Source organism: Rhipicephalus sanguineus, chromosome 1 (assembly GCF_013339695.2).
Source record: "Rhipicephalus sanguineus isolate Rsan-2018 chromosome 1, BIME_Rsan_1.4, whole genome shotgun sequence".
Classification (NCBI taxonomy): Eukaryota; Metazoa; Arthropoda; class Arachnida; order Ixodida; family Ixodidae; genus Rhipicephalus; species Rhipicephalus sanguineus.
Window position 1 is genome coordinate 319488345 of NC_051176.1, and position 14124 is coordinate 319502468.

Consider the following 14124-nt stretch of genomic DNA (forward strand, 5'->3'; position numbering starts at 1 on the left):
GACACCGAGATTCCCGGGCTACCGGTCGCACGACAGCCCGCCGAGAGAAAGGGACACGTCCAAGGGCAAGGGCAGAGGGGTCTGCACCTTCGCTAGGAAAGGGATCACCTTCATGGAATATGAACTGATTGGCAGAAGCGCCATCGAACACTGCACGGTGGAAGTAATCACGGGCAAGACGAGGAAGGAGAGCACTTTCCTGGTGAACGTCTACAAGCAATCCGTCTCACGGACAACAGAAGTTCAAGGCACCACTCCACAAGGCGAGTAGAGTCGCGGGGAGCAATACGCTCGTAGTATGCCGAGACTTTAACGCTCCGAGCCAAGACTGGGGCTACCACAGAACGACGGTCAAGGGGAAAGAGCTGATGCAAGATGCCACCGACGTGGGACTGAACCTAATCACGGATCCGGCCTTTCCCACCAGGATCGGCACATCGGCTACGAGAGGCACCACTCCAGACCTTACCTTCGTCAAAATCGACAAAGGATCGAAAGAAACGGAATGGAGAAACACGTGCCAAGAGCTGCGCAGCGATCACTACATCGTGGAGGTCGATGTACCGCTTGAAGGCCAAGGCAACACCTGCATAAGGAAGCATCGCATTACGGACTGGGACGCCTTTCGAAAGGCATTACCCGCGGTGCAACTGGACAATACGGACATCGAGCAATGGGCGGGGAACCTCGTTGAGACAACGGAAGGAGCCACCAAAAAGCTGGAGACGGACGAGCGGATAGACAAGATGGACAGCCGGCTGGCCCACCTGATAGAAGCCAAGCAGTCCATAAAGGCGAGGTGGCAGAAGCAACGAACCAACCGAAAAGGTTGCCGATCTCAACAGGCAGATCGAGGATCGCTCCAAGGTGCTATGCACCCAACAATGGAACGAGGCCTGCAAGGAAGCCGACGGACAGATGCACAAGGGCAAGACGTGGAACATGCTGCGGCACCTCCTTGACGAAACAAAGACCAAGGGCCACAAACACAACAACCTGGCCAGGATCCTACACAAGGCAATCTGCGAACACAGAGAGGACGAGGTCAAGCGGCGCATGGACGCCAAGTACCTACCAACCACCCCCACGGAGACACCCGGATTACCAAGGCAACGAAAACGAGACGCTAGATCGAGACATCGAGACGTGGGAAGTCAGAGCTGCCCTGCAGGATCTCAATGGTAGGTCCGCCGCGGGTCCCGACCGAGTGACCAACAGAGCGCTCAAGAACCTCAACGAAGCGGCCATCGAAACGCTCACGAACTTCTACAACAAGTGCTGGCAAGATGGAAGGCTGCCCAAGCAATGGAAAACAGCCAAGACGATCCTCATCCCCAAGCCTTCAGGCCGCCCAACATAGAGAATCTCAGGCCGATCTCGCTCACTTCGTGCGTGGGAAAGGTCCTCGAGCACGTTCTCATGAACAGGTGGCAGCGTTACCTGGAAGAATCGGAGCTTTACCCAAATTCCATCATCGGGTTTCGGAACAAGCTCGGAACGCAAGACGCCATGATCTTAGTGAAGAACGAGATGATCGACGATATCACGGGCACCAAGGACAACAAAGCCATACTCGGGCTGGACCTGCAGAGCGCCTTCGATAAAGTGAGACACTCGGCTATCCTGGCCCAAGTATTCAGGCTAAACATGGGCAGGAGAACATACGAGTACATCAAAAACTTCCTGACGGAACGGACCACCCAAATCCGCGCGGGAGACCTGCAGCTCGATGAGAAGAAGCTGGGCAGCGTCGGTACCCCGCAGGGTTCGGTTATCTCCCCGTTACTCTTCAACGTCGTGATGATCGGGGTGGCCAACCGGCTAGAAAGAGTAACGGGAGTGCGGCACAGCATCTACGCCGACGACGGTACGCTTTGGGTACCGAGAGGAAGCGACGGACACATCGAGACAACACTGCCAGAAGCGGTCAACGCCATCGAGGAGCAGCTGGACGGGTCTGGACTCGTCTGCTCTCCGGCCAAGTCAGAGCTGCTGGTGATTCCACCGAAAGGAGCGGGCAGGAGAAGAAAGAATATGGAAGTACGAGCGTCCCAAGATCACGATCAAGACGGCGGGAGGACAAGTAATACCGGAGGTCGAGAAGATTCAAGTGCTCGGGCTGCTCATCGAACGAAACCGAGTCAACGGTGAAACGGTGAACAAGCTCGCGGGCAAAGCGGCCGCGGCAATGAGACTCATCAAGAGGGTGTCCAACAGAAGAGCGCGAACGAAGGAGGAGAGCATGACTAGGCTCGTTCAAACCTTTGCAGTTAGCCACATAGCGTACGTGGAAGCCTTCCACAACTGGAGGCCGAGTGAACGTAACAAGATAGACGCCACCATACGCAAGGTGTATAAGGCGGCACTCTGTCTCCTCGGGAGCACGAGCACCGAAAATTTCATGGCGCTGGGAGTCGACAACACGCTGGACGAAATAGCCCAGGCACAGAGAACGGCGCAACTCGAGCGTCTCTCCGAAACGAGAACCGGAAGACAGATACTGCGGGACCTTGGCCTCGAGCAGAGAGAAGGCAAGCAGCAGAACGACGTACCTATACCGGTTAGCATCAACAGAAAACTCAGGGTCTGCCCGATGCCGAAGAACATGAACCCCGAGCACAACAAGGAGCGGAGGTTGGCAAGGGCCAAGGCTCTCGTGGACATTCACGCCAGAGAAGAAGGCGCCGTCTACTTGGACGCGGCAGAGTACAAAGGGAGCAGCGACGCATACGCGGCGGTGATCGTCGGAGCATCGACGGGTGCAACGAAGACCGCAGCGAGCGTCCGGACTCGAGAAGCGCACAATGCGGAGGAGGTGGCCATCGCCTTGGCCGTCTCCGACCCCGAATGCACTACAGTGCTGTGTGACTTTATAGAACGGCAGTGAAGAACTACGCCAAGGGTAGGGTATGTAGTGAGGCAGCGCCCATACTGCCCAAGGTCGAAGACATCGGACGCGAAAGTGCTGCGGTGATCAAGTGGTTTCCGGCCCACGTGGGCAGTGATGTGTCGGAACGCGGGGACGCGAACCACAACGAGACGGCCAATGCGGCCGCGCGAGGACTAACCAACCGAAGAGAAGGGGGGCGGCGCCCCAGGAAGGGGGAGGCGGCCCTCTCAGACCCGCGGAAGTAGCTCGGGAGCAAGGCCTCGAAGAGCACAATGCACGAGACTGACGTAATGGCCGCGTCGCGATTAAAGCTCGTCCTCCCTGCGTGGAGGGAGCCTCATCATCTCTGCAGGCATTTCATAAAGTTGTTTTCTCCTCTTCCCCTCGCAGTTATTTAGCATTTCGTACAGTCAGTGACGAAGCCGCAGCAGTATTTTTCTGATTTCGTTGAAGTGAAGTACAACAATAATAATGAAAAAGAGATGCGAAAGCGGCTGCGGGCTGAGCGGGAGAGGGCCGGCGGAGCAATCCAACCTTGCACGTCACAGGGATGCCTCCGCATGGCGGCGCCACGGTATGTCCTCGCGCCCAATACTTCTGTTCACCTGGTTGTACTTCACTGCGTTTCCATTGTTAAGCTACACACATTGTTAGCTCCACTTGAATTCTGAATTATGATTGATACTATTGTACCTCTTCACTCATTAAATCTAATCTCAACTCTACTCTGATGGACATATCAACATGAAAGATTTATAGGTTTTGGTACTTCTATAGCGAAATTGCTTGAAATTGGTATGAATCTTTCATGACTTCTTTACAGTGATGCTGGTGAATTGTGCTGTACTGGATGTTTTTCGCTTTCATCACTACTGTCCTTGTTTTTTGTTTCTATTACGAGCCGGGATGTAGGCCTAGTCAGGAAACCGTTTCGTCTGTTTCCTTTTGCCTCATCTCGGTGGCATGTAACTGTTTTGTACACATTCCAAAATAAAGTATTATCTTTGAACAGCTTCCTAGGACTGTCAGCGCACAGCGGCTGCACGCCAGCGCGAGCCGTGACGTCACCGCAGCGGACGCAGGGTGCCCGTTTTCCTGTCCTGCTACATATTACTCTCCCCCCTCAACAAAGGCCTACACCCCAGCCGTGTTCGCTGCCGTTCGTAGTGGTTCTAGGAACCGCAGGGATGACTAGGGGGCAAGAAGCTACGTCCGTTCGTCAGCGCGCCTCACGACCTTGAGCACTCTCTTAAGGCGCGTTCACACTAGAACGACACGACACCAATTTCGGTCTGCCGACTGTCGCCGGGAATGTCTTTTGTCGTGCCGTCGTCCTATTTACACTGAAACGACGCCAACAATCGGCCGATCGTCTATGAAAGACGCCGTCCGCGTCTTATCGTGCTCCCAGCCTCTCGTCGGCCGATTCTCTTGTCACACAGAAGGCGCGCACAGCGACACCGACTAAACTTGCGCGCTAAAGTTGAAAACGGGGGAACACTTGCAGCTCATTTCGGCCGTCCTTCCTCCTCTACCATTGTCCCTCTCGGGATAGCGGCGCGGCCCCCGCCACTCCTTCCGGCGTCGGGGACGGGGGTGCGGACAGACAAAGGGAAGCAAAGAAAAGACGTCGGAGGGGTGCGCGAGATGCCCATTGTCAAATGCCCGAGTATGTCGAGGAGGATCTCCCCCAAGATCTACCCCTTCGACGTTCGAAGCTTGCATTAAGTCGCGCAAGGTTGGGTCACAGTAGAACTGGTGGGCTGGTCCTGCTTTGGCTAGGCGGGACATTCACACGGGGGAGAAATCCCCAGGAGAGAGGCGGAGAATGCGGATCACGTGACAACGACGTAACTGTTTCGCGAGTGGCCACGGCCCTCCGCGGCTCCTCGGGTGAGACGCGTACCTTTTGACCGACAGCACAAACGATCCCCCACGTGAGGAGACAGCGGAGTTTCGGGCTCGTGTTTGGCCACATTATCACAGTTGCTCTTTCTGCGGCAACCGTTTTGGAATCGCTTCGTGTGTCTGTTGGCCGCAGCCACGGCGGCCGCGATGGCAAAATTTTGCGACGATGCCACTTTTATTTTCCTTTCGTCAATCGTGTAAGAATATGCGTGCTTGTGGGACACCCCGTCTGAAGCCTGCTGAACTTGAATGCTCTGAGACAGGCGATTTCGAAGCAGATGAGAGAGCGCTACCACCACTGGTCACTGATATTAACTTTTTGTTCGAATGTGATGATTTTGATGCGCATTTTGACGTTTCCCGTTTTCTTGAGCCCGTTTAACGCGACGTCGCCCATTTTATTGAATTAACGACTTAATGAAAAAAAAAGCATAACGCATGTTTGTAGTATACTGATGACGAAAAGCAATAAGCAATACCTTCGAAAGATTTCCTAGATGTCTGATGGAGCATCGATTTACCTCGCCGTCTACATAGTTCTCCTGCAGAAGGCTCCGCCTCATCATTATGCACACCTTAAAGGGGTACTGACACAAAATTTCGCGGCCGAGATAGCCTGCTGGATCGATTCCCGTGTACCATCTGCAAAATATCGACAGCGAATAAAGCTTGGAAGGTATTTTATATGAATTTTGAAGTTCGCGAGCGCGATCCAGCATTATAGGCCGCACCTAGTGCATTGACACCCTCGGAGGTGACCCGAGGTGACCCCCCTACTTCCCCTACGTAACCGTTGCAGCCGGTACAAGTTATGATGACGTCGTAGCCGCCATTTCTGTTTTGACGCGCTTCCCGACAAATCGCTCCGACGAAGCGGGTCAAACCTGAAGTGATTCGCCACGTCGAAAATTCCTTCCATCCCCGCCGCAAGAAAATCGTCGCCATCAGACGACGATGAGCCCGACGACGACAGATCGCGCGGAAATGCGTCACTGTTATGTGTGCTCACGTGACCGAGCGTTTCACTCGCTAGGTGGTGATAGTTGCACCCGGCGGCTTGTCGTTTTTGGAGCTCTGTCAAACCGAAACTGAGGCTGTGTCGGTAATGAGGAGCTTGTAATTAATTATCTGCCGCGCGCTGCAGCAAACGATGTGCCGTGTTATGACTAACAGGCCCCCAGCAACACATTGCAGCAAAAAAAACGCGGTGAGAAAATTTTTGCGTCAGGACTCCTTTAAAGGGCCCGTAAACAGGCTGCGATTTTTTTTACACCCCCCAAACAAGCTCGCTAATTCGTACAGTAGACCGCGGCGATCACGTTTTCCGAATATTACAGCGCTGCACACCGCGCAGACCCTTCATTTCGAAAAACAATTCCCGCGCTTCTTTCCTACGCCTCACCAATCCTCCTCGTACGCGCAGTGACGCAAACTCGGCGATCGGCGAGTTTACGTAGCACTGAGCTCGTCGATTGGTCTAAGCCAGGTCTCAACAAAGAGTAGTCGAGTTAACGTCAGTTCCTGTTCCTACCCACCGCTACGAAACTGCGCCTTGTTTCTTGGCCCTGCGGTAATGCGGTTTCGGCCACGCAGTAACGCAGTTGTCATGCGTATGTTCCCCGCACTGCATGCACCTGCACGCAGTATGCCTTCGACATGAGCAACACGTGGAGGAAGCGTTGTTCAGTCCCGCTCGCCGATGACGTCAATTGCTGACGTCGTGTCACGTTCCGAAGTGGGCGGAGTCACGACGACGGGCTACGCCTTTCCCTCCCTGTGGCGGAGAAGGGTGGCGAGGGCGCGCGAAACTTTGAAACCAGCTGAAACGGATGTTCTAAACCCTGTGACTTCCTTATTGTAGCACGTATTCGCAAAATTATTGCGGCAGCATGTTCAGATAGCAAAAGTGCGCATATTTCGCTTCATTACAATTTTAGGACCTCGGGGTTGTTTACTGGCCCTTTAAAAGATATCTAGGCAGGCCGCTAGAAGCGCGAGGTGATGCCTTGGTTTCACGATACGATCGCGGAACGAGGATTTCTTTTTGTACGCTACATTCATGACTGCTTCTCGGTGGTGACGACAGCAGCGATTAATATAGTTTCGTTGCACTCCAAAATATTAATAAAGCACTCGTACAGATCACTGTCAAACATCCAGAGACCTCGTCTCTTCCCTTCTCGTGAAAAAATAATATTATGACAACTGCACTGCTTCGTTAATAAATAGCCCACTAACATCGAAATATACTTCAGTACAACACCAAAGCCTGACTAAGTAGAGCCGTATTGACAGATCCGAAAGGCTCTGTACAATTTGTTCGGCAGTGAAAAAAGAAAAAGCCAACGATGGCGACCTCGCCAAGAATGGCACTTTTGTGCAGTCTGGATTTGCAGCAACAGCACGCGAAAGTGCTGGCCACTCAAGCAAATGACACAGCAGTGTCAACATTTCTCACGCAAAAAGTGTGAGCGAGACTTATACGCGCATTCTGCGAAAGGGACGTCACAAGGGACTCGTATGCTCGGCCGTTCCTGCCAGGCTTGCACTTTCGTCGTCACCAACTCGTGACACGTGTGGTGGTACAAGCCACCAGAAGAAATGTCTGGCAACACTGGCCTCCCTCTTCGTTTATCTCGTCTGTGTGAGCGGGAGACTCTACCCGCAGGCTGACGTCATTGGGCACCGCCTTTGTGCCTTGCGGATTTCTCCCCCGTGAGAATACCTCATTACCCTATCTGACCCCTTGCTTTACTATACATATACTATGCTTGCTCTCTTTTTATTGCGACATGGACAGTCTTGACTGGTTTTTGCCGCCGCCGCCGTCATGCACCGTACATGTACATGTATATATATATATATATATATATATATATATATATATATATTATGAGGTCCTGGTAGGGCAGACGTTTATTTGGCCCGAAGACCCGGCAGCGAACAGGCACGATCAACCCACACTGATGATGATGATACACGACGAAGATGAGGATGCATAACCAAATGCATCATGATGGTGACAATGTACACATGAAGAAGATGTGCATAATAAATGCCCACACTAATTCCCCCCACGTGAAAGTGGCCAGCCTGGCCGCTGCAGGTTAAGGAGAGGAGGAACGTCGTATGAAGGGCTTGATGCGGGAGACGTGGACAATCTCGGTAGTACGGTAACGGCGGTCTGCTGGGGTTACAAGTGGCGTCACGCGATAATTAACAGGTGAAGTCTGTTCCAGAACTGTGTACGGCCCGATAAACCGTGGCTGAAACTTCTCACACAAACCAGGTGTGCGAAGAGGCGTCAAGAGCAGGACCTCGTTACCGGGTCGGAAAGAGACAGCACGATGCGCTGCATCATAAGCAATCTTCCTGTCTTGCTGTCTGGCTTCGGTATTCAGGCGAGCACGCTGGCAGCACTGGGTGACTCGTGAAACGCATTCCTCGGCAGAGGATGGCGACGGATTTACGTTGGAGGTAAAGAAAGAAACGTCCAGAAGGGAAGTAGGGGAACGTCCGTAAACCAGGTAAAACGGTGAATAGCCGGTTGTCCGTTGAATGGCTGTGTTATAGGCCAAAGTGACGAATGGTAAAATCGCGTCCCAGTTTTTGTGGTCTGGTTGAGCGATGAAATCTCTCGGTCAGGCCGTTAGTCTGAGGATGGTAGCTGGAAGCGGTCTTGTGAGTGGTGCCGGAGGATCGGAGAAGTTCGTTCAATAGTTTCACGGTCACTGATCAGAACACGCGGAGCGCCATGGCGGAGTATAATGGCTTGGAGAACGAAATCGGCGACTTCAGAAGCAGAACCAGTAGCCACAGAAGATGTCTCAGCGTAGCGGGTCAAATGGTCCACAGCTGTCACGATCCATCGTTTGCCGGCGGCAGTTACTGGAAGGGGGCCGAAAAGATCGACACCTACAACTTCAAATGGTGTCGCGGGACACGGAAGAGGCTGCAGTTTACCGGCAGGACCAGATGTTGGGAGTTTTCGACTTTGACAGATAGTGCAGGACCCGACGTACCTGGCTACGCTAGTAGTAATGCCAGGCCAATAAAAACGACTTCTAAGGCGGTCGTAGGTTTTATGAAAACCGAGATGACCTGCAGTCGGATCATCGTGGAAGGCTGTGAGGACGTGAGAGCGGAGAGAGCGAGGTAGAACGGCCACCCAGCGCTGACCGTCAGGATGGTAAATTCGGCGGTACAGCACGGAGTGGTCGAGCTTAAATTGCGAGAGTTGGCGACGTAGCCGCGCGTTAAGTGGACAGGAAGTTCCAGAGAGATGGCCCATGATCCGTCGACAGTACGGGTCAGCCAGCTGGCGAGAGGCAAATTCTTGGTCGTTGTCCGGAGGCAGGTGGTCTATAGAGGCCAGAGATGGGACCGATGTAAAAGTGGGCTCGCAGTGTTTGGTATGCGAGGCGGTTGCGGAAGCGCCGAGCGGGGCCGTAGGTAGCGGGCAGCGAGAACGAGCGTCGGCGTCTTGATGTTTTTTGCCACACTTGTAGATGATATCGAACTCATACTCCTGAAGACGCAGAATCCAGCGACCGAGGCGTCCCGATAAGTTCTTGAGTGTGGAAAGCCAACATAACACGTGGTGGTCAGTAACAATAGTAAAATGACGGCCGTGCAGATAGGGACGAAATTTCTGCACCGACCAGATGACGGCCAGACATTCCTGCTCGGTGATCGTGTAGTTCCTCTCGGCTGCAGAGAGTACGCGGCTGGCGTATGCAACGACTCGCTCTCGCGAAGAGTTGTCGCGCTGCAGAAGAACGGCGCCTAAACCGCGGCCGCTAGCGTCTGTGTGCAGGAGAGTCGGAGCAGCCTCGTCAAAATGGGAAACAACAGGATCGGTCGTGAGGGCAATCCTTCAACATGTCAAAAGCCGATTCACATTCCTGAGACCACTCAAAGGGCGTACCGGAGACAAGTAGCTTGTGTAGTGGTGCAGCTATGGAGGCAAAGTTTCGTATAAATCGACGAAAGTAAGACGCGAGGCCATGGAAACTTCGCAAGTCTTTAGGTTTCTCAGGGCGAGGAAAGCGAAGCACCGCAGCGGTTTTGTCGGGGTCAGGGCGTATTCCGTCCTTGCTCACGACATGACCGAGGACTTTAATGGACTTGCTGGCGAAATGGCATTTCTTGGTGTTAATTTGAAGACCAGCGCCCGCAAGGCACGTCAGAACTTCATCCAAGCGTTGCAGGTGTTGAGAAAACGTTGATGAAAAGACAACAATGTCATCTAGGTAGCACAGGCAAGTCTTCCATTTCAGGCCACGCAGCACGGTGTCAATCATACGCTCAAAAGTCGCGGGTGCGTTGCATAGCCCGAAAGGCATCACGTTGAACTCATATAGGCCGTCCGGAGTGGCAAACGCTGTTTTTTCTTTGTCATCTTCGTGCATGGGGATTTGCCAGTAGCCGGAACGCAAGTCGAGGCTCGAAAAGTATTCCGCGCCTTGTAGGGAATCAAGGGCGTCGTCAATCCGTGGCATAGGGTATACGTCCTTCCTAGTGATCTTATTGAGCGCCCGGTAATCGACGCAAAAGCGTACGGAACCATCCTTTTTCCGCACCAGAACAACGGGAGACGACCAAGGGCTGGCTGAGGGGCGGATTATGTCCCGTTGCAGCATGTCGGCTACGTTTTCTTCGATGATTTTTCGCTCGGCTAGAGACACGCGGTACGGGCGGCGGTGCACAATCGATGTTCCGTCGGTCTGAATGCGATGTGCTGCAGCGGTAGTTTGGCCCAAGGTGGACGAATAGGCATCGAAAGAGGTTGCGTGCTTGTTCAACAAAGCAACCAGCTGCTGCTTCTGCGAATCTGTCAAGTCACTGCTGATGACTGCTGTAAGGGCGGAGGAAGAAGTACGATCAGCAGTAGAGTGGCCTTTGGAGCAGACAGGCGTAAGGGGCACGACGCATACAGGCTCCAGATCGGCAACGCAGGCTACCGTGGTGCCCCGCGGAAGTAAAATCTTTTCCGATGTTGCGTTCGTGGCGGCGACGAGAGCTGAACCACTGTGGAAGCGAACGACACACGATGCAAGAGCTACGCCTTTACTAAGGCAGCGGGGTGACGGGGTGACCAATACGTCACCAGAGTCGACGTCGTTGGACACAACCGTTACGATTCGCTGTTCACGTGGTGGCAGCTCGGTATCTGTAGCAGCGACGAGGCGAAGTGGCTTGTAGATGTCGTCGCCGAGCGAGTACTCTGTGCCGGTAAGGTGGGCGACACGTTGGCCACAACAAATAGCCGCGGAAGCAGACGACAGAAAATCCCATCCTAAAATGAGTTGGTGAGAGCACGGGTACAGCACAGCGAACTCTATGTGGTGAAGAATGTCATCGATTAGTACGCGGGCAGTACACAGAGCGGAAGGGCGAATTGTGTTCCCCTGGGCTGCAACCAGTGTAGGTCCATCGTAAGGCGTCATCACTTTCCTGAGACGGGCACACAAATCAGCACGAAGAACAGAAAACGTAGCACCAGTGTCCGCCAAGGCATCGACGTGCACTCCTTCAACTATTAGAGAAATCATATTGCAAGGGCGTGCTGGAGGAATTTGAGTCCTGTGTGTGAATGCAGTTTTTCCTCCAAAAACTGCATCGCTTAGTTTTCCGGACGGTGGTCAGAGGTGAGGGAGGCAGGCCGAAGCGGAGACGAGGAACGACGGAAGGGCGAAGGTGAACGGCGTCTGGTTGGCCGATAACTATTGCGCACTTCACTCGATGCGGGCGGAGATGGTGATCGACGCGGAGGTGACGAATAACGGCGGCCTTGGTAAAAGGCTCCTCCGGGGAAGTCACGCTCGCACATGTCGTATCCTCGACGCTCATCTTGCTGGCGCTTGCGGCAAAAGCGTGAGATGTGGCCGCGATAGCCGCAATAGTAGCACGTAGGGCGAGATGATCGCCAAGGCGGGTAGTAGGCAGGGTTTGGGGCACCGGGTGATAGCGCAGTCAGATGGGCAGAGGAGGGCTCAGCCGGCGGTGACGGGAAGCTCGCAGGAGGCGCGGCAGCAACCGACGCGTATGTTGATGGCTGCAACGTCGAGTTGGCGTTCCCTAGAGGTGTGGCAGCAACTTGCGCGAATGTTGGTAGGAGGCGAGACGCAGCGGGTTGAATGTGCGCCGAGTGAGTCAAGGACGCTAGCTCCTCCCTGATGACATCACGTAAGGCCGTGCCGGAAGGCTGACTGGGACACAGTGTAGGCACTGAGAATCCCATGGATCGCAGTTCGTCACGTATCAGTGCCCTTATAATGCCTCGTAGTTCTGCGTCCGTTGCAGGACGTGTTTCGTCACTGTCCGGTGGGAGGCGAACGGACTCGAGTTCGTCGAGGCGCTGACACGTTGTGACAACTTCAGCAACGGTAGCCGGATTCTTGATGGCAAGAGCATTGAATGCGACAGTTGTAATGCCCTTGAGAATGTGGCGTACCCTGTCCAACTCTGACATTGATGGATTGACACGTCGGCAGAGCGCAAGAACATCCTCGATGTAGGACGTGTACGACTCGCCGAGTTGTTTCCGAGCCTCGAGGGTTTTCTTGGCGAGAGCCGACCGAACGGCCGGTGTGCCAAAGACTTGGCGCAGCTGTTCTTTGAAGGTAGCCCAGTCGGGGATGTCAATCAGGTGGTTGAAGAACCACGTCTTCGCCACACCGGTAAGGTAGAAGGAGACGTGAGTTAGGTTGTACGTGTCGTCCCACCGGTTAGCAGAACTGACACGCTCGAAATCGTCAAGCCAGTCCTCCACATCTTCTCCGCGCAGACCAGCGAAGAGATGAGGTTCGCGCTGGGGGCTGTTTACGACGTGTGAAGGCGTGGCTTGCGGTGCCAGAGTGGGGACGGCAGCAGCAGCGACCTGCTCGTGCTGTGACATATTGCTGCACAGCTGGCGCAAACGGCGACCTGAGCGAAGCTCCAGGAGGTAGAGCGGACGAGTAGAGGACGGGGGATCCAGAAGCAACCTCCACCACGTATGAGGTCTTGGTAGGGCAGACGTTTATTTGGCCCGAAGACCCGGCAGCGAACAGGCACGACCAACCCACACTGATGATGATGATACACGACGAAGATGAGGATGCATAACCAAATGCATCATGATGATGACAATGTACACATGAAGAAGATGTGCATAATAAATGCCCACAATATATATATATATATATATATATATATATATATATATATATATATATTGTGTATATATATATATATATATAATATATGTATTATATATATATATATATATATATATATATATATATATATATATATTATATATATATATATATATATATAAAGCCACAAAGAAAAATAATTCAGAAATAATATCCGAGCGACCTCTCGCTCCGCAGCGCGCGGCGTTAGACGGCTAGGCCACGAAAAGTACGGCCTTTCAGCATGCTAATGGTGAGCTATTTATATACACCATTTACTTCAGCGTGCTTTGTTACTCACCAGCGAGATGGCGCGGAGTGCGCGAGGGGCGCGCTTTAAAGGTCATCGCCCCGCACGTTGCGTTGCGCGCGCGCCTCGGTGCATTTCGCCCTACGGGGCGTGGTCGCCTGCGTGCGCCTCGTGGAGGGAGCAGGGGGGTTGTATGCCTTGTTCTTTCATCGCGATGTCCACGCTGAAATTACAGAGCGTACAAAGATCACTTCGCTCGCTGCAGCGGCCGCGTTTGCGAAATGAGCCCGCTGTTCAAAAATAAATAACAACTGTGACACTTGATAGTTCGCGCTCGCCCTGTGTGTGTTCTTTTCGTGCGTCCTTTGCGCTTGAGTGACGCGCTGGAAATTTCGAGCTGCTTCCCATTCTTCGCGTTGCATTCCAGTTTGTTGCTATCGCATTCATTGCTTAGCCGTTGCGGCGAAACTGCGACTTTTTGTGTCTATTTATTTGTAATTGCTTCTTTCTCTCTCTCCATCTATTTCCTTCTATTTTCATAGGCTCCTCTATATTCTTCTGTGCCCATCAAGCCGTCGGCACAACAATAGGCCTCCCACGCTCAAGTATGCGCAGCGCCGTCCGCCGCCCCAGCGGAGAGAATGGAAAGCTCCGGTAGCTTGTTTTCCTATTGCGCGCGCGGAGAACGTGCTCCCCGGGGCTTTTATCTCGCATTTTTCACGCTATGGGTGTCGTTCCTTCGTCGTACTCGAAACCAGGCATGCAGTCCTGCTGCATTGCGAACTGTCACAAAAGTTCGGCCAGGGTGCGCTGCGTCGCACGCGTTTCGCCGCTTTTCTTGCAAAAACCGGTCGCTTCTCTCCCCGCACCTGCCTTTTGACAGCGCTGTCTCAGCA

General features: G+C 53.3%; 1 pseudogene; it reads left to right on the top strand.

Moving 5' to 3' along the window:
* The first annotated feature begins 1419 nt into the window (after positions 1–1419).
* Positions 1420–3135, top strand: LOC119383682 (uncharacterized; annotated as a pseudogene).
* Positions 3136–14124: the final 10989 nt, after the last annotated feature.